This window comes from Cherax quadricarinatus, chromosome 19 (genome assembly GCF_038502225.1).
Source record: "Cherax quadricarinatus isolate ZL_2023a chromosome 19, ASM3850222v1, whole genome shotgun sequence".
Classification (NCBI taxonomy): domain Eukaryota; kingdom Metazoa; phylum Arthropoda; class Malacostraca; order Decapoda; family Parastacidae; genus Cherax; species Cherax quadricarinatus.
The window spans coordinates 16,523,459-16,547,240 of record NC_091310.1 but is presented as its reverse complement, the minus strand read 5'-3'; positions in this window follow the sequence as shown (position 1 = coordinate 16,547,240).

Here is a 23,782-nt window from a genome sequence, read left to right as displayed (position 1 = left end):
CTTGCTTTACCCGAAGGTGTAGGGAGGCAAAAACTAAGTGCACCAGAGAATGGAAAAGGTACAGGAGGCAAAGAACCCAGGAAAATAAAGAGATTAGTCGAAGAGCCAGAAACGAGTATGCACAGAAAAGGAGGGAGGCCCAGCGACAGTACGAAAACGACATAGCATCGAAAGTTAAGTCTGACCCGACTCTGCTGTATAGCCACATTAGGAGGAAGACAGTAGTCAAAGACCAGGTGATCAGGCTGAGGAAAGAAAGTGAGGAACTCACAAGAAACGATCAAGAAGTATGTGAGGTCAACACGAGATTAAAGGAAGTATTTACAGTGGAGACAGGAAGGCCTCTGGGAAGACAGAACAGAGGGGGACACCAACAAGGAATATACCAACAAGTGCTGGATGACACACGTGCAACTGAGGAGGAGGTGAGGAAGCTGCTAAGGGACCTTGATACCTCAATGGCAATGGGACCACACATCTCCCCGTGGGTCCTTAGAGAGGGTACAGAAATGCTTTGTGTGCCACTAACCACAACATTCAACACATCCCTTGAAACTGGGCAAGTACCTGAGGTATGGAAGACGACAAATGTAGTTCCCATTTTAAAAAAGGAGACACAAAACAGGCACTAAACTAAGGACTAGTGTCACTGAGGTGTATAGTATGCAAAGTCACGGAGAAGATTACCAGGAGGAGAGTGGTGGAGCACCTGGAACGGAACAAGAGCATAAACGCCAACCAGCACGGATTTATGGAAGGCAAATCCTGTGTCACAAACCTTCTGGAGTTTTATGATGAAGTAACAGAAGTAAGACACGAGAAAAAGGGGTGGGTTGATTGCATCTTCTTGAACTGCAAGAAGGCCTTCGACACAGTACCTCACAAGAGATTAGTGCAGAAGCTAGAGGATCAGGCATGCATAACAGGAAGGGCACTGCAATGGATTAGAGAATACCTGACAGGGAGGCAACAACGAGTCATGGTACGTGATGAGGTATCACAATGGGCACCTGTGACGAGCGGGGTCCCACAGGGGTCGGTCCTAGGACCAGTGCTATTTTTGGTATATGTGAAGGACATGGAAGGGTTAGACTCAGAAGTGTCCCTGTTCGCAGATGAATGAGGAGAATTAAATCAGATGAGGATCAGGCAGGACTTCAAAGAGACCTGGACAGGCTGGACACCTGGTCCAGCAACTGGCTTCTCGAATTTAACAACGCCAAATGCAAAGTCAGGGCAGGGCAAAGCAGACCGCAGACGGAGTACAGGCTAGGTGACTAAAGACGGCAAACCTCGCTCAAGGAGATATTGGGGTGAGTATAACACCGAGCACGTCTCCGGAAGCACACATCAACCAGATAGCTGCTGCAGCATATGAGCACCTGGCAAACCAGAGATTAGCGTTCCGATACCTAAGTAAGGAATTTTTCAAAACACTGTACACTGGCTACGTCAGGCCCATACTGGAGTATGCAGCACCAGTTTGGAATCCGCACCGGGACAAGCACGTTAAGAAATTAGAGAAAGTGCATAGGTTTGCGACAAGGTTAGTTTCAGAATTAAGGGGAATGTTCTACGAAGAAAGGTAAAGGGAAATCGGCCTGACGACACTGGAGGACAGGAGGGTTAGGGAAGACATGATAACGACATACAAAATACTACGTGGAATAGGCAAGGTGGACAGAGACAAGATGTTCCAGAGAGAGAACTCAGAAACGAGTGGTCGCTCTTGGAAGTTGAACACGCAGATGAGTCACAGGGATGTTAGGAAATAACATCCCTGTGGTCAGGAAGTGGAACAGTCTGGCGAGTGATGAAGTGGAGGCAGGAACCATACATAGCTTTAAGACGAGGTATCATAAAGCTCAGGGAACAGGGAGAGAGAGGACTTAGTAGCATTCAGTGAAGAGGCGGGGCCAGGAGCTGAGTATCGACCCCTGCACCCACAATTAGGTGAGTACACACACAATAGTAACTAAGACACACCGAGAATGAAGTGAACTCATACATGGCAACCAGCACGGCTTCCAGGATGAAAAATCCTGTGTCACAAACCTACTAGAGTTCTTCTACATGGTAGCAAACATAAGACAGGAGAGAGAGAGAGAGAGAGAGAGGGGGGGGGGGGAAGCGGACAAAAACTAGAAAAGCAGGCAGGAATAACAGGAAAAAACACTACAATGGATCCGAGAATACCTGACAAAGAAGAAATGAGTGATGATACGTGATGAAATGTCGAGATCTGTACATGTGTTGAGTGGGGTTTTACAAGGGTCAGTTCTAGGGCCGGTGCTGTTTCTTGTATACGTGAACGACATGACAGAAGGGATAGTCAGAGGTGACCCTGTTCACAGACAACGTAAACTAATGAGGAGAATACATCCATCACTGCATCCACTACAATCAAGTAAGACACTTGTGCAACAGTGGGGTATCTTTATTCTGAAAACGTTTCGCCAGCTAGTGGCTTCTTCAGTTCAATATACAGAACGGTGGAAGATGAAAAGTTTGAGGTAATCAATCCCACAGCCTGGAGTCGATGTGTTCAGTCCACCAATCTTGATAAAAGTGAAGCACGTTCGCGGATATGGGGTTTATATACTGCAGGCAAATGAGGTGAAGCAGTGGAAGGCGGAGTTACGAATGGAAAAACTCTATAGTGGAAGTAGATCATCCCCCCCCCCAAAAAAAAAGCATAAAAACGAGAAGCGTTGCTCGGCAGGAAAGAAGCCCCACCACGGCCAAATCCAGGTTAGTGAACGAATCATTTCCTTAAGTGTTTCGTCTGTTTGTGGGAATGTATAGTTAGTGTCTTCTGCATCTGTAAGTTTGGCTCGGAGCCCCATAACAAAGTATGGTAACGTGAGCTACATCAGTACTATCTCCTCTATCCCTGACCCTTCCATTGTGGGAATTTGCTGTTTATGCTCTTCTGCCGCCAGATGCCTCATATATTACCCACTGAGCAATTAGATCAAATGGAAAATGATCCCAAATGGGTAAACTGGAGACTAAAACATCTCATTCATGGGTAGAAGGGCAGATAAGTCTACCGCAGTGCACTGTTACCCAGGAAAGTTATGATGATTGAGTTGTATATGCGTGTTTAATATATAGTGATTAGTAAGTTAGAGATGGCAAGGATAAATTGACAGTCCCTCTGCTCTTAGGAAGAGGAACTGTAGTCATAATCCGGGCTTCTAAACGCTTTCTGCTGGTGTTGAGTTCAGACCATTTTCAGCTTATAAGATGTAAGACAGTGTTCCTGTTCACCATGCAAGTGTTGTTTTCGTTGCTGGTTTGGCAGGTGTATTTCTGTTTGTTAACAAAAGTCTTCCTTATTTTTTCCTATTACAAGGTATGGAATATAAACCTGCTGATTGGTCTCTGCTGTTCAGCTTTGGTGCTGAGATGGGGGCAGGTGAAGCCTGTGTCCCCTGTGGGTTGGATCTGTCTTCTCGTAGCTGTTTGCGTTAAGTCTTTTCTGGAGGACCAGGAAGGATCCAAGCATCAGAATTTCCTTTGTGGACAAAGGAGGAGTAGGAATTTTGGAAAACTCATAATACAAAGAAAAAATGATGTAACTACTGCACGTGGGGACACAACCATGTTCAGTAGAGTTCACAGACCCCACATAAACAAGAAAAGGAATATTAAAGCAGTACGATGGAAGACTGTCCATATTCTCGGATTTTGTCAAGGAAAGAGGAAGATAGCTCTATTTTCTCGTATTAAAATTTTTCATAAGTATGAAGGAGCCCTTATACACCCCTCCTTTTGAGTCTGTGTTCTAGAGCAACGAGTTTTAGTTATAATAAGATATCTGAAATAAGCTTAATTTTCTGATTCTTTACGGTGTATAAAATAAAAATAATTAAATCTGAGCGGCTGAAGGGAACTGCATAATGAAATATAGTGAAGACTCAAGACAGTATTATGTTTAGTTTATGTTCTCTGTTTAATGTTCTTTTTCTTCGTTCTCCAGAATGACACATTTGACACTTATAAGTCAAAATAAAAATATTTGTTTCTCTAAGCAAGATTTGCCAGTGTTCATAAATTGAAGCCAACATAAGGCATTCTAAAGTTACAGTATGGAAACCGCTACACTCTTTTTTTCATTCATAAAATTGTTAATTTGGACTCAAAAGTTAATGTGACCGCCGAGAAAAGAAAGGAGTAAATCACTCTATTTAATCGAAGTGTACTGACGAGGTGCAAGAGCCAGTGTTGAATCTCTTTAAATAAAACCAGGCGACCTTAGTGCTGACCTTGGAGTGCTAGAGCACTCAAAGGATCAGCACCAAGCACTCGTCACACCTGCTGACACCAGTTTGTCAGTCTGCACCTGTCTCATTCAAGCCACTGTCTTAAACCTGTCAAAATCAGACCACTAACCTAGACCAGTCGATTCTAGAAAGTCATGCCACACTTCTCGACACCATGGTATCATTCCACACCTGGTAAATACAATGCTATCATGCCACTTTTGTCAACTCCACACCTAGTCCACTACCAGAATGACAGAGGCTGTTGAGAAATGGCATTACCAGTTAAGTTTAAAGAGTTTGTACGTAACTTAGAAAGACAGCTCATCGCCTGCACAGCCGCCCCTGCAGACGAGGTCTTGAGAAGCTGTCGAAGTCATCTCTCAACGGGCTGTAAAGAGTTATAATTTGTAAGATTATAAATTACCCCTAGGGGGTGTTATGTCAGCATATTTCATTCACTGATTGCTGACAAATTACATACTTGTTTGGACTCAAAAGTCCGCACCTTACTGCCGACTATAGGTTGATTACAAACTCCATGCGACTCAAGAACTGCGCAGTCCCCCGTACTACAAGAAATTCGTAACCTACCTTGCTTTTGTAGCGTGAGCTATGGTGTTCTTCACACCTTCGACAGATATCGGTGACTTGATAGAAGCTGAAGTGTCCTTGGATGTCCACGTCTTCCATAGTCTAGGAATACGCACACTGGTACACTATGTTCCACAAGATTTGTCTTTATTGTTCACAATCTTATCACTAAAGAAGCTGATCACACTTCTCTTAAGTGTTTATTGTGTTTTGTGGGACACTTTGTTCACACTAACGCACAGATCAGTGTTCTTTGTTGGTTATCCTGGCGTCAGTGTCACTCTCAGTAGAGTCAAAAGTAATCTGAAGACGCCACAGTGCCCCACGCCGTTTCTCCCCTAGCACAAAGGAAAAGCTGACCTAGTACTTTTGCTTCCTTGCCACTTCCTCGATGAAGCAAAGCAGAATGTTTGAATCTTGCTGTCTTAAGCATAGACAACACTGTACACATTCTTTATCATGGTAATAAAGTGGGAGCAGGATTTTCCTTAATTGTCCTGCTAAGGTAAGAGATGAACTGTCTTTTATTAAGCTACACTTTGCAACACAGGACCGCACGGAGCGTCGAGCCACGTCACATACTGGTACTGTATCTGGGGTCAATTACTCGCTGTAGCAGTAAACAAGATATTTGCCCCTTCTGAGAGGGCTGGGCCCCTCAGGGCTGAAAGGGGCTGATGAGGGCTGATACCCCCCTCCTGGAGAAAATTTCTCCACACTGGGGGGCGGCGGAGGTTCGCTGCAGGTGAACTATTCATCACTTAACATTAATTTGATTTTCTCACTAGCCACCACTGCTGCTTGTCTTTTCTGAACAGCTTTAGTCTGTGTGGTTTCTGGAGAATCACTAATTTTGTTTTCAACACTGTGTAATTCTAACGGTACTAGTTTATTTATTGTCCTCTTATTCACTACACCTTTGCTCAAAACATTAAATGTCCTGATCATTCCATTTGCATCAGGATATATGGTCACAATTTTTCCAAGTGGCCATTGGGACCTCGGACCATCATTGTCGATAATCACTATGTCACCAGGTCTTAAGGACTTATAATTTTCAGGAACACCAGCTCCATAGAAGTGTTCTCTCAATGAGGTGAGATAGTCTTCTCGCCAAATTTTCTCCCAACACTCAATCACTTTATTAAGGTGTTTGAATTTTCGTCTGAGTTGCTCAGGTTCGAAATAAGTAGGATCCTCTATGATTTCTTTATCATTCATGGGAGGAACAGGTTCGAGCCTTCTGCCATGGAGTAAATGAGATGGACTTAACACTTCTAAATTGTCCAGATCATCGGTAACATAAGTTAGAGGTCTGTTGTTGACTCTGTTTTCTATTTCAGTCACAATTGTACGGAATTCTTCTAAGTCGATTCTTTGACGATGAAGAGTCTTCCTTAAACAACGTTTTACAATGCCGATCATTCTTTCATAAAATCCGCCGTGCCATGAAGATTTAGGAGGACTGTATCTCCAACGACACCTGCGTTGATTCAGCATCTGTTGTACTTCTGGTTGATCAAAGATCTTGCTTATATAAGCAGCTCCAGCAACAAAGTTCGTTGCATTATCTGAAATCATCAGTCTGGGACATGCCCTTCTGGCTGCAAACCTTCTGAATAATTTGATAAAGGTTTCAGCAGACATGTCAGTGGCTACTTCTAGATGTACTGCTCTAGTTGTAGCACAAGTGAACAAACAGATGTACACCTTGATTGGAACTTTGTCAACTGTTTTGGTTAAAATTATTGGTCCAGTGTAATCTACACCTGTCACCTCAAATGGAGTGATATGACAAACTCTTTCAGAGGGATATGGAGGTGGACCTGGATACTGACATACTCGCATATCGTAGTGACGACAAGTAATACAGTCCTTTATTTGTTTTTTCACACTTTGTCGACCTTGAGGTATCCAGTAGGACTGTCGTATATGACAAAGTGTGTCAGCTACCCCACCATGTAACACGTTACTGTGGGCGTTTTGCACAATCAGTTTTGTTAGCCAATGATTCTTGGGGATCAATATTGGATGTATGGCTTCTTTAGGTAGTGAAGAATTATGAATTCTTCCTCGACATCTTATAATCTTTTCTGAGTCGAGATAAAGTCCTAAAGAATTAATCATGACAGGTTTCTTTGGGGATTTATCTTGTGTTTCTAGAAATTTATATTCTGTAGAGAAAACATCGTTCTGTATTAGTTTCACCCAGTATTTAATGGGTTCAAGATATCCATAATCAGGTTTTATTCCTTTAATGAATTTAAAGACAAGAGCTGTAACTCTTAAGAGTTTACCCAAAGATGAGTATTTAGGTCCATCAATGATTATTTCTGTTGTGTCTGCAGTATTTACACAATTTATTTCTGCTGTGTTCAAGCAAACTGTTTCTTCTGGCATAATGTGAGCTTTTTGCTGAGACCAGTTATTTTCATTAGAGAGCCAGTTCGATCCGTGGAGCCATAATTTATTATCCACAAATTTCTTGAGTGGGACATCACGTGACAACATGTCAGCTGGATTCTCTTGGGTAGAGACGTGGAGAAAGAGATAATCTCCCTGCATCTCTTTTATTTCTGCTACTCTGTTCTGTACATAGACCAACTTACTCTTATTATTTCTTAACCACTGGAGAACTGCTTCGTTATCACTCCATATCACGGTTTTTTCAATAGTGAGATGATCAAGTACTTTGTTGAGATATACAGCTAATTTTGTGCCTACATAGAGTGCTGTCAGTTCCAATTGTGGTACTGTTCTGACCTTCAAGGGTGCTACCCTGGCCTTTGAAGTAATTAGTGTACTTCCTTCAGCATTACTCATGTAAGCTACAGCGCCATAACCTCTGGTTGACGCATCACAGAACACATGAAATGTGTAATTGTGTCCCTCTTGACCTATTTGTCTGGGAAATGTAATTTGATGAAGTTGCTTAAACTCCTTGGATATTTCATCCCATGCTTGACTCATTTCTAGAGGCAAGTTCTCATCCCATCCAATTTTGAGCTTCCATGCATCTTGCATAAGCATTTTACCCTTTATGGTAATTGGTGAGACGAGTCCTAGAGGATCAAAACATTGTGATGCCTCTGACAGTAAACTACGTTTAGTGAGTGTACTGCATGATTTACTGTTTATCTTTTTGAGACTCAAAGTATCTTCCTGTGTGTTCCAATTAAGTCCCAGCATATTGCTGCAATCAGGAATTTCAGCTTCAGGGAAATCTTCTTTGATAAGTTCCCTTAATTGCTTTGAATTTGTATTCCACATCCTTAGAGGCATATTTGCTTCTTTCATCTCCTTGTTAGCTTCTCTGTATAAGGATTTCAAATCCTCCTCTTTATTCACAGTACCTTGAAGATTGTCCACATAGAAACTTTTCTTTAAGACTTCTTTGAAGGGACTTTCAGATTTCTTCAAATGTGTATTCAGAGTAGCTTCTAGTAATAATGGAGAGGATGTTGCACCAAATAATACTGATTTGAAACGATAAGTTTTCACAGGACTTTGAGGATCATGTGGATTTTCAGGCCACAAGAATCGAGTATAATCTCTATCTATTTCTTGTAGTCCTACTCTTAAGAAAGCTTTGGAAATATCAGCCGTGTAGGCATATGGGTTTGTGCGAAATTTCACAAGCACGTCTCCATGCTTCCCAGTTAGTGAGGGTCCGGTCATCAGACAATCATTAAGACTTGCTACATCTTTATTTGCACGTGCGCTGCAATTATATACAACACGTAGTGGAGTGGTTTCAGAATCTTCTCTGACTCCATGGTGCGGAAGATAATGAGCTTCTGTCTTCAACATATCTTCGACTATTTCCTCAATGAATTTATTGTCCAAGTGTTCTTGTATGATATTATCAGACTGTCAGTAGCTCTGGATTCTTCCTGAGCTCATGTATTTGTGCTTTCATCTGTCCGAAAACCATGCGATAATTGTTAGGCAGATGTGGTGGATTTAATTTCCATGGTAAACTAACCCAATACTGTCCATCTTTATATTTGACAGTGTCCAAATATCGGTTATAAGTCTGAGACTCTTGTGGGCTTGGTTTATTTACATCAATATCTATCGCATCTAAATCCCACAACTTATCAACTGGTTCATTCATTTCTTCCAGTAATGATAATTTTTGCTGTACATGATCAGCGGTTATTCTCGTAACTAGTACATTTTCCACTGAATCAATATCAGCTTCTTTCCCACTTTGAGAGGGAATGGGACCACATATCATGTGGCCTCCTGCTGTTTTCAGCAAGTGAACATCATGTTTACTTACTATATTTTGCACAAAACAGTGATAATAATCACTTCCAATGATTAAATCAATTGGACTAATAGTGTCCGTCTGTATGTCAGGACAGGCTAACTTGACCTTAGCTGCTTTCAGTGCTGCAACTGTTTCTTTTAATCCCTGGATCTGCACAGACTTAGGGAAATCATCTACTACCACAGCTTCTACTGTCTTTTTCCTGTTTCCTAGACCAACAGTGATTCTGGCTAGGTCATATGTCTGTTTACCAGAATTGTGGAAAAAACCAGCTATATCTAACTGTACTTTGGCATAGGGTTGTTTATTCAGTTTCTGCAGCACTGTTCTTCTTATGAAGGACCTTTGTGAGCCTTGATCAAATAGTGTTAGCACATTGGTTTTGTGTAATTTATTAGATAACTCAACTCGAGCTATCGGGAGAGCAGTTGCTTTAAACTTATCTCTCACATTTAATGCTGTTGCTTGTTGACTTCCTGATTCTGGGGAAGTCTGCTGCTGTTCAGCGAAAGTATTTGGGCATAATGCTGTATGATGCATACCCTTGCATTTAAAACACTTCTTCAGTGTGCATTTACCTTCCTTGTGTTCACCTAAACACTTGATGCACCTTTTTAGCTGATGAACACGTTGTTTACGTGCCTCCATTGATGTGTATTGAATACAATACTGTGCCCAATGTGTTCCATCACAAAGTACACATTTTGGAGTACGTTTATGTATGACAGTCTGTTTACTGTCTGTTGTATTCACAGCTTGATAAATGCCTATAAGGGATTTCCCATTCTGTGGTTTAGTGGGAGTAGGTATACTCCTTTTATACTGAGTTGAAGGTTTATTATCCACTGGATTTGTGGATTTCTCATCTTGTCTCGTTGCTTGTGTGCATGAAACTATTGTTTGTAAACCATTGCTAATTTCCTCACAAGTGAAATAGCGTTTATTGAACATAATATTTAATCGTTCAATAGTTTGTGGTGACAACTTATCTTGTACAATACCACTGATAAACCAATCACACTGCCTTAGGTCATATTTAGCACCTAGAGATCTGAGACTATTGTCTAATGTAATTCTAAATGTCTGTAAGTCTGAAAAACAATGTTTGGGTGGCTTCAAGCTTGATATTAAGACTGCATGTCTAACTCTGGCCTTGTCAGCGTCAAAGTAATTGTCTGCTAAGACACGTAAGGCTATTTGATAATTACCTTTAACCACCGGAAATGACTTAATCAGTTCATAGGGTTCTCCCTTCACAAGACATTTAAGATAATTGAACTTAGCAATCTCATCTATGTCAGTTCGTGAATTTACTATGGATTGAAAACCATTAATGAATTCTTCATAATTATGACATTGGAAAATAGGTAATGACAATGTAGGTAAGCTTGGTAATGGGACACTTGTTGTTGTTACAGGTGTAACAGGTGTTTGACCACTAGTTACAGTAGGTCTCTGTGACAGAGTTTTGCGGCAGATAGCCTGTACTCCTGTCCACCTTAATTGTTGATTACTAAAAGTATCCAAAACATTTTTAATTTCATCCTCAGACGGATCTGATTCAAGAAATTCCTTTTCATAATGTGTATAGTCTGAATTAATTATTTCCAGACGTTGTGTAAGTATTTCAAATTTGACCTCAAGATCATCAAAATCTATGTTTGTATCTTGAGTTAATCCTATACAGACTGAAATTAGAGTTTCTAATTGTGTAATCTTAGTCTGTAAAGACTGAAACTGAGTTTTCAAACAAGCCATTTTAATGGTATACCGAAAATTCTAGCACCACACTTAGTGTGTCTAAAAAACACTGTACTGCTATAAACAGCTGAGTTTTTGTTATGCTTAAGTCAGCAACAATCGAGTCAGACACTACTGACCTACTAAGCTTAACCTCAGGGTCAATGACCATGAAGGGTACACGGTACATACGGCTGGTGTTTATGGCTTGAGTTTGCTGTGTCAGCCTGACCACGATGATTAATCGTAAATAATGTTATACACTTCATTCACTATACACTATAAATGCCACTGTATAACTGTAAATCACACTTGAATATTACTTACACATATATAAATGTCACTGTTGATATGTATTTGAAAGCTTACACTTTATATATAAGTTCCTTTAATATAACAGGTAGATCTATAAGAAACAAACTTTAACACAATCTTGTCTCTTAATTTCTGTCTATAAACATTATAAACACTATGTGTATATACACTCAGACAAACTGAACATCAGTTGGGTTGTTGTAGTCAGCGATTTTCGAGATTGGAGCAGTGGATGCAGAGTGCCATCCCCCGTTTTCTTGTTTGGTGAGTCACTCAGCTCCCGTTTACTTTGGGTGAATGCTGGGTGAGCGCCCGTTTTCTTTTGGCTGCCCATTCTCTGTGATTGAGTCTGGAGGGACTCATTTATACTGATTTATATTGTAAAACAATAGTTTTACAGCTTTTTTCGAAGGACCTTGGCTCGTAGGTTATTTGTACGCTGTAGTACAACGTATTTGGACCACAGTGTGGCCTTTATCCGGTTCGAGCACGACCAATATGTTGAGAAATGGCATTACCAGTTAAGTTTAAAGAGTTTGTACGTAACTTAGAAAGACAGCTCATCGCCTGCACAGCCGTCCCTGCAGACGAGGTCTTGAGAAGCTGTCGAAGCCATCTCTCAGTGGGCTGTAAAGAGTTATAATTTGTAAGATTATAAATTACCCCTAGGGGGTGTTATGTCAGCATATTTCATTCACTGATTGCTGACAATTTACGTACTTGTTTGGACTCAAAAGTCCGCACCTTACTGCCGACTATAGGTTGATTACAAACTCCTTGCGACTCAAGAACTGCGCAGTCCCCCGTACTACAAGAAATTCGTAACCTACCTTGCTCTTGTAGCTTGAGCTATGGTGTTCTTCACACCTTCGACAGATATCGGTGACTTGATAGAAGCTGAAGTGTCCTTGGATGTCCACGTCTTCCATAGTCTAGGAATACGCACACTGGTACACTATGTTCCACAAGATTTGTCTTTATTGTTCACAATCTTATCACTAAAGAAGCTGATCACACTTCTCTTAAGTGTTTATTGTGTTTTCTGAGACAGTTTGTTCACACTAACGCACAGATCAGTGTTCTTTGTTGGTTATCCTGGCGTCAGTGTCACTCTCAGTAGAGTCAAAAGTAATCTGAAGAAGCCAATGCGCCCCACGCCTTTACTCCCCTAGCACAAAGGAAAAGCTGACCTAGTACTTTTGCTTCCTTGCCACTTCCTCGATGAGGCAAAGCAGAATGTTTGAATCTTGCTGTCTTAAGCATAGACAACACTGTACACTATCTTTACCATGGTAATAAAGTGGGAGCAGGATTTTCCTTAATTGTCCTGCTAAGGTAAGAGATGAACTGTCTTTTATCAAGCTACACTTTGCAACACAGGACCGCACGGAGCGTCGAGCCACGTCACATACTGGTACTGCATCTGGGGTCAATTACTCGCTGTAGCAGTAAACAAGATATTTGCCCCTTCTGAGAGGGCTGGGCCCCTCAGGGCTGAAAGGGGCTGAAGGGGGCTGATACCCCCCTCCTGGAGAAAATTTCTCCACAGAGGCATTAGTTTCTTTGAGTACTACTCCACGACTTGTCGTCGCCAGCTTTTCCTCGCAACATCTTTCAGAACATCCTATAAGCGATTCTCATGCCCCTGGCTTCGCTTGCTTCATCGGAGTGTGAGAGGAACATTTGCGTGTCACTCTGTTACTAGAAAAAACAAGTTCTCTTTCATCTTACTCTCTCTTTCTCTCTCTCTCTCTCTCTCTCTCTCTCTCTCTCTCTCTCTCTCTCTCTCTCTCTCCCTCTCTCTTAGAGCTTCGTGCATTCCAGCATTTGCAAAAAATTACCCCACACAAAAAATTGGATGTCAGGAGGAGATTTAATGGTTATACTGTCACTTCCTCACCGCCACTGTATGACCGTCACTTCCTCACCGTAACTCCTTCACCGTCACTTCCTCACCGAACCTCCTCACCGTCACTATGCTACTGTCACTGTTTCAACACCAACCAAAACAGACCTAACCTATTACTCTTTACTGCGGATACATATCATCCACAATCTGGAGGAGTACCACAGCAAACATTGGCATCGCTCATTCACAATCCAGACGAGCACCGCCACTTCCTAGTCCTAGGGTCACTGCCATCGTAACAGCGTCACTGCCCCATCTCACTAGTGTCACTTCTCCTTTTGCAACAGTTACTCAGACTACAGTAGCAGCACACTGCTGGTGTTCCCTATTTTGCTAACTGAAAATGTCCTCGACTTCAGAGTAGATCCTGGCACTGTCTCTGACCAAGAGTGCCACTCAGTGCCTCTGACTAAAAGTACCAGTCATTGCCTCTGACCAAGAATGCTTGTCAGTCCCTCTGACCAATAGTACCGGTCACTACCTCTGATCAAGAGTGCCAGTCACTGCCTCTGACCAGGAGTGCCGGTCACTGCATCTGTTGATCAGGCGTTGATGCACCAGAAACGCTGGTCTAGAGTCGGGCCGCAGAAGCTTTGTCCCCCGAAAGAATCCTTCGGGTATACTTGAAGTACCACAGGATGCTAAGTCACTGCCCGTGACCCTTGATCCAAGGACAGAGCTACCTTCGATTTTTTGGGATTAGTCCCTATTGTCTCCCCCTTACCAGGCACTGTGGAACTCTACGGGTTTAATGCTTCCTATACGATACGATACGGACTCACAGGTAAGAACCCCAGGGGGCGAGGGGAAGTGGGGACAGTACGAAGAGTAGATGGTGAGAGGAATGTCTTGAGTCGAAGATACGGAGTCGGGACTAAACCCAACTGCTAAGCCTTGGAAGCAGACGGAACAGCAACACAAACAGCTGGAGAACACTCAGTCTGGCTGGCCGGATAGCTGCATCTTGCGTTCTTTGGGGAGAAATCTGACTCCAAACTGACCATGAAGAACCATGTAAATCTTGCATACAAGGCAGCCAGGAAGCTTACAGCACTTCGCCGTATCTCGCATCTGCTTGAGAGAAGGGATTGCAAGATTCTGTATGAGGCACAAGTACGCTCACACGTTGAGTATGCTCCTCTTTCTTGGTTTGCTTGCCCTCCTCTGATCTGCGACTGCTTGAAAGAGTAGAGAACAGAGCAAGATGTCTCATCTCTCGCCTGGACGAGTCCTGGATAGATCTGTCATTTCAGCAGAGCCTTCAATTCAAGAGGGATGTGGGTGGCCTTACTATTATGTACAAGGCCAATATTGGCAAAGTACCACACTTGGATCCACTTCGAGGACAGCGAGAAGCAAGCTTCTATACCACAAGACGGGCAGAAAGCTGCAACTTCACTCTGGCTGTACCCTTCTCCAGAATATAACTTCATCTGAGATCATTTATCCCCAGAATGACTCGAGTATGGAACACATTCGCACAGCATTATGTCAACAAGATAAACTCAGTTGATCAAATGATAATGCTGGCCCACAGATGGCTCCAAATTCATCCTGTTCCCTACTTGTAAGTTTCCTAACAATATAAATACTTGTATGTTTCTTAGCAATAAAAATGTTTTCAAATGAGCTGGTGTAGGTAACAGCTCTTAGCTTGTCAATAAAGTTAGGTATCCTTAACCTGTAAATAGCTTATCAGTAAAGCTATGGATCCTTAATTAACCTAACCTTGTCAAACCCTGTGTAAAAAAAAAAAAAGAGAAAGAGAGAGTGAGAAAGAGGACGAGAGGAATAATAATTTTTGTCGTAAAATTTAGCTTCATGATTTTTTGAAATGATTATGTTGCAGTGATTTTTTTTGTCCATACTTCTACATTTTTTTGGATCGAAAATGGCTATATAAATTTGAATTCTGAAACATCAATTTAGGGGAGCGGGGGTGAAGGTTATAATCAATTTTCTTAAGTGGAATGCTTAAAAATGCTTGCAAATACAATTTAATAGGAATTTTTCAGAATTTCACGCTGGAATCAGTAAAAAAATGCTTCTAAAGTTTCTTAAGACTAAATATATGACAAGTAATTTTCAGGTCATTACCCTGTCTAATTTTAAGAAGTAAGATCTGAAAAATTTATCTGATTGCTACTAGATAAAGTCAAGACAAGTCGTCACTGTCATGCCGCGAGCGAGCAAAGAAAATTAATGTTATTTAGCACTGTCAATAACAGAATTGTTGCAGTCAAATATGGTTCTGGACACTCCACCATCGCCCCATAATGCGCGACTTATCGCCTTAGGTCAGAGACTTGGCGGTGACGGTGGAATCTCTGCTCAGATGATCAAAGGAATATTTACCGGTGTCAGTCTCAAAACTTCCTCACAACACGCGTTTATGAATGCAGATTTAAACGTATTTAAACATTACTTACATTCGCAGAGATATCCTGCTGCCAGAAGTCTGCCAAGTGTTCTTACAATTGCATATCTCTTTAAAAACACTTTTAGATAAATTTAAGTAAACGTTTGATTTATACAACCTATACAGTAGAGTGTCTTCGTATCCTAAGTTAGTCTAAAATTTCCTAAGCTAACCTATATATAGTAAACTCATAAAAACTTTCGCTGGATAATAAGTCAAAATGATTCTCTTGTAAATGGATCGCGAACGAGCAAACATAATTTTGGTAATCTCACCATTAAGAGTACTCGCGCCATTTGTTGGTGCAAGTGTTTAAAATGTAGAGATTACTAAAGGATTAACAGGCTTATCCTGTCAGCCTTTTAATATGCTATATAAAATGTTTTGCGATATATTTTTATAGAACTGATAAACCTCTTAGTGGGTGAAACACTATACATTAAAAGTTTCCACTTTATATTGTATCTTATTCTTATCACTTGTACCATAAATTTTGACGTTTTCTCTGCGCAAATTGTTAATGTGTGCCCAATAACGCAGCTTCTCTAATGAAGCAAAAATTTAAATCATAATTATCATTAAAGTTTCCAGTGGACATGAGATATGATGGGTAGCATTAATTATATTTTTATAATGGAAAAGCTTGAGAATATCTGGAATTTATAAGCTATTTAATTGAATCTTCAACTTTAAATACCTCATTTAGGACTTATACAATATTAATAAAATATCTATTCCTTAGAACTGCGTGAGGTTTGTGTCATACTCTGCATAAATTATCAGGCATGTACAGTTATACACATGTGCATCTTGTCGGTATTATATACCATTCATGTACAACTTGGCAGACACTGCAGCATCATGGAATCTTCGTTCACACAGCATTTCCACAACTTTTCTTCAGTAATACTAAACCGTCCCTCAGGTATGATCTACTTCTACTGGGAAATCCCGCCTGCCAGTGACAATGTCTTCGTATGCTACGCGTACCTTACCACCTGACTCTAATATGTAAGCACCAGCCTTCTTAACCTGTGTTCCAGATTCTTCACGACTACGGTGTTCTTCACACCAACTCCAAGGCTGAGGGACTGATTACCTCATCTTTTGTATATTGTTCTAGCTTTTCATGGAACTGCTAATGCCATTTACGTATGTATGCTTACCTACGTATGTATGCTTACCTACGTATGCATGCTTACGCATGTATGTATGCTTACTTGGACATATCTAATATCCCCTGTACCTGCTGCTTTCCAGAACACCTAAACTCTCCTTTGTGTCTTTAACAACTTGTTGCAGTGTCAGTCATCGTAGAAGTCTTAGCAAATATTAGTTCATCTTGCAAATTACCTACACAACTGAATGAATTCATTATTTCAATCTTATTTGCCCCCACCTCTTCAATGTCGTTTTGCTGTCTCGCACACATATGGGATTAGTCTAGCATTTGAACCTCAGCTATTTCCAAGATATTTACTTTCGATTTCACCTTAAAGATCATGTTAAATTAAAGTCAGGCACCCGAATCATTATAAGTTACACATCTTCTGAGACACCGACGGGAGCGTTGTGACTCACACGTGTCTCGTAGTAGTGCGCTAAACGGAATGACACGATTGCAAATAAACCATACCACGGGCGGGGTTAGAACCCGCGATCAGAGAGTCCCAAAACTCCAAACCGACGCGTTAGACGCTGGGCCAGCTAGCTACAATAAGATTCATACAAATAGTTGGATGACTCTTAGTGAAGCTTATTCATCCAACTAGTTGGATGAATCTTATTGAAGCTTATTCATCCAATTAACTGGATGAATTTTATTGTAGCTAGCTGGTCCAGTGGCTAACGCGTCGGTCTGGAGTTTTGTGACTCTCTGATCGCGTGTTCTAACCCCGCCCGTGGTATGGTTATTAGTGCGTCTTTAGATCTCTTCACCTACGAGACTGTTGTGGGTCACATCATTCTGAGGTGAGGTTCAATACTTTAGATCAAGTAGACTCTGAAATGTTGAGAGTAGTACCTGTCCGGAGTGCCATGCCGATATTCTACGATCCGGAACCACATTTCACTGCAAAAAATTCTGTAACTGAATATTAAATACGGTAGCAATTAACGTAAATTTTCTTAGCTCGCTCACGGCATAACATCATACGAAATATGAAGTAATAACGTTTTCTTGAATTTATCTAGTAGCAAATAAAGAAATTTTTGACAACTTAGTGGTTAAAATGGTACACGGATTTGAAAATAACTTCTAATAGATTTAGTCTTAAGGAAATTTACAAGCATGTTTTCATTAGTTCAAATGTGTAATTGTCAAAAATTTTTTGAAGATCGATTGAAAATAAAAAAAAATGAACACTTTTTTTTTTTTGCTTCTGTTACATTATATTTGAAGGGTTTTTAAAGATTAAAGTTGGCAAAATTGGCTATTACTTCTCCTTCCTTTAATTGATGTTTCAGAATTTAAATATTGTGCACTTATGGCCGTTTTCGTAAAAAATTGTAAAAGTATGGAATAAAAAAATCACTGCATCATAACTTTTAAAAAAAAAAATTATAAAGCTAAATTATGCGAATTTTCTCTCTCTCTCTCTCTCTCTCTCTCTCTCTCTCTCTCTCTCTCTCTCTCTCTCTCTCTCTCTCTCTCTCAGGATCCATCAGTATTTCTTTGGGCTGGATTATTATTGCATTCATTGAGAAGCGTTAAACCCGTAGAAGTTACACAGTGCCTGGGAAATGGGAGACAGTAAAACGAAATAAATTGAAGGTAGCTCCAGTTCCTTGCGAAGGGTCTTGGGCAGTGACCTGGCATCCTGGGTCACTAGAGGATACCTGAGGGATGCTTTCGGGGGTCAACGCCTCAGCGGCCCGATCCCAGACTAGTTGTGGTGGATCAAGGCCTGATCAACCAGGCTGTTACTGCTGGCCACAATGACAGCACTGCTGGGAAGAGGCAGTGACTCTTGGCCAGTGACTGGTACTCTTTGTCAGAGGCAGTTTCTGGTACTCTTGATCAGAGGCAGTGACTGGTACTTTTTATCAGAGGCAGTGACTGGCACTCTTGGTCAGAGGCATTGACTGGCACTCTTGGTCAGAGGCAGTGACTGGCACACTTGGTCAGAGGCAGTGACTGGCACTTTTTATAAGAGGCAGTGACTGGTACTCTTGGTCAGAGGCAGTGACTGGCACACTTTATCTGAAGCAGTGACTGTTATTCAGAGGCAGTGGGCACTCTTGGTCAAAAGCAGTGACCGGCATTTTTGGTCAGAGGCAGCACCAGGCACTCTTGATCACAGGCAGTGACCGGCACTCCTGGGCAGTCAGGGATATTTTCAGTCAGCGAAATAAAGATAAGCAGTGTCTTGCTACCTTAGTCTGAATAACTGCAAAAAGTGGGACAGTGACGCTGTTGCGATAGTAGTGACGTTGGTGTGATAGCGGTGACACTAGGGCAAAGAAGTGATGTTGAGGAAGTGACCGTGGGGAAGTGACGGTAAGGAAGTGACGGTGAGGAAGTGAGGGTAAGGAAGTGACGGTAAGGAAGTGACGGTGAGGAAGTGACGGTAAGGAAGTGATGGTGAGGGAGTGAAAGTGAGGAAATGACAGTGTAACTATTAACTCTCCTCCTGACTTCAAGTGTTCCGTGGATAATTTTTTTGCAAATGCTGGAATGCACGAAGCTGTGTGTGTGTGTGTGTGTGTGTGTGTGTGTGTGTGTGTGTGTGTGTGTGTGTGTGTGTGTGTGTGTGTGTGTGTGTGTGTGTGAGAGAGAGAGAGAGAGAGAGAGAATAGTAAGCTGAATGAGAACTAGTTTTTTTTTTAGTTTCAGAGTGACACGCAGAGAAAGCAGACGAAGCCAGGATCACGAGAATCGTTTTTCGGATGCTCTGGAAGCTGATACGAGGAACAGCTGGCACCAAGTCGTGTTGAATCAGGCGTCAACAGGTCGTACTAATCCAGATGTGGGCAGGTGGTGGGGAAGTACGCAGAGAAGCCCACCGCACAAAAATCCAGGTCAAAGTGCGAATTTCCACATTAATGCGTCTGTCATTTTGGTGGCGGACTTGGTGTGGTGTTGCTAAGTGTGGCATGACTTCCTAGAATCGACTGGCTTGGTTAATAGCCAGATGTCGACAGGTTTAAGACAGTGGCTTGACTGACACAAGTGCAGACTGACAGCCTAGTGTCAACAGGAGTGACGAGTGCTTAGTTCTGAACCTTAAATTGCTACAACTTGGTACTCGCCTAGTTTTGTTTGAGGGGCTTCACCTAACATTCCATTACACAAGCTGCCGAAAAAGCAGTGCCCAAAAGACACTACAAGGTACGTTATTTTTTTCGCCCATCCGAAAGGACGCAGCGACTCTTCCTATGTTATCGTCACCGTTTCGTCACCAACCAAAATAGACTCAACCTAGTATGATGGGACCTCTAATACTGCAGATGCATATCATCCACTGTCTGGAGGAGGACCACAACATACAATGGCGATTACTCATTCACACTGCAGACGAACACCGCATTAGGGATCCCAAGAACTACAGACCCATAAGCCTGCTAGAAATCCTAGGGAAAACTTTTGAGAGACTAGTTAACAAATGACTTCTCACTCACCTTGAGACAAATCACTTACTAAATGATCAATAGTTTGGCTTTAGACTGCACCACTGTACACAAGAAGCTTTAAACGTAACCCTGAACTATATACAAATAAATTTGGCCCAAGACTGTGCTACTGCTCTCGTTGACAAGGACGTGGCGAAGGCTTTCGACACATTCTGGCACGACGGCTTGAAATACAAACTCTGTAACTCTTTTGGCCTTCCAGTTAACATGATTAAATTACTATGTAACTTCCTTGATGGCCGCACTATGCGTATAAATTTCAGAAATAACATCTCCGACTACTTCATCTTTCAGGCAGGTGCTCCACAAGGCTCCATCCTTTCTCCTACACTCAACATTCTTTATACAAGCGACTTACATGACCCTATGCACCCAAATACTATCACCATCTCAATAGCAGACGACATTACACAACTCAATGCTCACGAAAACACAAGAACACAACACGAGGTAGACAGGATTAGCGCATAGGAATTATTATGGCGAATAAAGACCAATGCCAACAAATCTAAAAATAGCCTGTCTCCATCACAGAAGAGGCATCCCAGCTCCTGTCGAGCGCATTACCACGCACTTCATCCGCAGTAATAACCGGAGTCAAGTACTACTGTGGATGAAGTACTGCAAGCTACGAATGAAAATTCACATAATTTCTAAGACAACTATGGAGAAAATTCCACTCTCTCGGCTTTATAGACTGAGAGGCGCAAGTCCTGCTACAAAACTCTACCTATGCACTGCTCTTATCAGACCACTTATCACATACACTCCTCTTACTTTAACTCTGTAAAGATTAACGCTCTAAAGCTACAACCAATCCAGAGTCGGGTATTGCGCTGGGTGCTGGAGGTGAGGTAGCCGGTCTATGCCACAAGCGAGTCACTCCACCTCAGGTATGGTATACCAGCCATAAACATTTTTGGAAAATACTAAGTGATATACAGCTTGACAGACTTTAGACATACTATGATTCATGAACTTCCGTCCTTGACGACACTACCAGACGCCCTCACAATCTTTAAAACCTCTTCAGAGCTCTTTACAATCCTGTTCCTCTATCACTATACACTTAGCCTTTACTTAAGCCCCTTTTCTTGCCCTTTAAATGTTCTGATGATCTCAAGCAACTACCACTCTACATCACACCGTCCGATCTTATGCCAACCTTTCCCAACCAACCTTACACAAGCCTAACAATGCCTTTGATGCTGGGTTTAGTCCCGGCACTTTTCCTTTCTCTATAGTTCTTTCTTCTCCCCGATCTATTCTTCAACTATTCCCACTTCCCCATAATCCCTAGTGGGTCTTTACGTTTGAGTTCTTCTAGTTCTGGTTCTAGGGTTCAACTCTGGCTGTTGCACCTCCTCAATACACTTCGATTAATTAGAGTGATTTACTCGTTTCTCTTCTTGACTTTCGTATTTACTTTTGATTCCATTCATTGGGTTGGCCTTCCCTACAGCTCTTTTAAGACATTCAGTATATTCACTACCCTTACACTGAAGGATATTTTTTACGTTTTTTTGGCTTATTTAAATTTCTAATTCCCAGTCTTGTCCTCTCGTTACCTTACCTGTTCTGCTAAATTTGTATTTTTTAATATTTATAAGTTGTGATTGTCTCCTATGGTTCTTTAATCTTCTAGAGACATAAGATGTAGAACTCTTAACATACATATATTTTGAACCAGCTCTCGTAGTTCTGGGATTAGTTTTCGTAGCAAATCTCTGACTTTTCTCATTGAGGGTTTGATGAGTTTTCACTCACTGTATTAATGGTATAAAAACCGACAAGTGCATGAATAAGATACAACTCTTACACTTGGGTGTCCTAGGTAACTACTTCTGTTTAATTATTTTATAATTACGTGAAAAACCCTCTCCTACCTCGCTTCTGGCAGGTGTCGCCTTGCGATCATGAACACATTTTGGAATCTCTTAATGAGTGTACTCTTACTTTAAATATCTCAGCACCTGCCAGACTAGGAGCATCTTCAGTACGGTGGTATCATCCACTCTTCATGCAGAGAAAAATATTTTCCAGTTATAAACAAGTATAATGTAATTCCGAGTTCGAGTCAGCATCTCTTCTCGTGTTGAGTGGAGACACGACTTAACTTCAGAATGTGTCAGCCACAAAGGTTCTTAATTCATTTAATATTATTCTCTTCAGAGTATTTTGAATTTCACATTATTATGTGGATTCCTATCAGTGTGTGTTTTTCTTCCTCCAAAGTTTATGTGCGATATGTGAACGTTTCTTTTGACTGATTTCATGTTTCATAGAGGAAGTTTTAGATTGTTATTGGGATATAAGTGTAAAAATTAAAAATTTTACGAATGAAGAGATCGTTGTGGTTTCCATGTTGTAACTTGAGAATGTATCAAATCACCTTCAATTTATGAACACTGGAGAATCTTGCTTAGACAAAGAATTGTTTTTTATTTGGCGCTGTAGGTGTCAATTTGTTAGTTTCTTTAAAAAAACTGGTGGTATAAAACGTGTCTTTCCGGAGATCTGAGGGAAAAGAGTATCAAGCAGAGAACATCAACTAAACATAATATTGTCCTGAGTCTTCATTATATTGTAATATGTAGAAAAGAGTTAACCAAATACTTCCCTAAAGAAATAACTACAAGAATACTGATCCTGCCCACGGGGAAGGATTAGACCAAAGACCAAAGCTGTGCAACACAGACAAGCATTCCATGGATGTATATACAATACGTCGTAATAGAAGCAACAAGGAAAGACGTACCTAAAAACTCCTGTTAACGAGCACAAGCACATCTGCCACACTAACAACGTAAACAACACTTATGAGGTGCATAGAAAATGGTCTGAACCCAACACCTGCAGAAAGTGTTTAGAAGCTCTAATTATGACTACAGTTCCTATTCCTCAGAGCAGAGAAACTGTCAATTTAGCCTTGCCCCTCTCTAACACAGTAATCAAGCACAGAACTAGACATTAAGCACACGTGTGCAACTCATTATAACATTCCTGGGTAGCACTGCACTGAGGTAATCTGACCTCTCCTTCATTTTCGCAATCACAGTGATTGAGTGTGTGCTGATTTATGGTTGATTGTGAGCCTTTTGTTGCAAATTTGTTCTTTTACAAAAAACACATTATATTTCGAAAATATTACTTTCATAAACATTTGCCCTCAATACGTAAAGCAATAAAAAAAATGCTGGCAATAAAACAGCTTGACTTGACACATTCCATTTACGAACAATATCCATTGGAGAATATCAGAGAAAACTTCCATTTAATAACTCTTTCTATTTGCAATTCCAGCATTTCATGCCGGAGATAAGGCAATAAAAATAAATTTAAATTTTCGACAATTACCTCGTCTTTTAAGTTTTTGTTTGAGTAAAAAATGATTATAGCTTGCTCCAGATTATCTCTCAAACAATCACCAATCTTGGAGCGATTATTAAGGAATTAACACTATTTTCTTTTATTGTTTAGGTTTAGAGTAATTTTTTTTTTGGTCAGTTTTACTTAGCGTTGTTTATCCAAATTATTTTCCAGGTGTTTTGCAATGTAGAATGTTCATATTTATTTTGATATAAATCAATCATAAAACATATTTTTCTTTCCGGTAGCTGTTTTCTTTT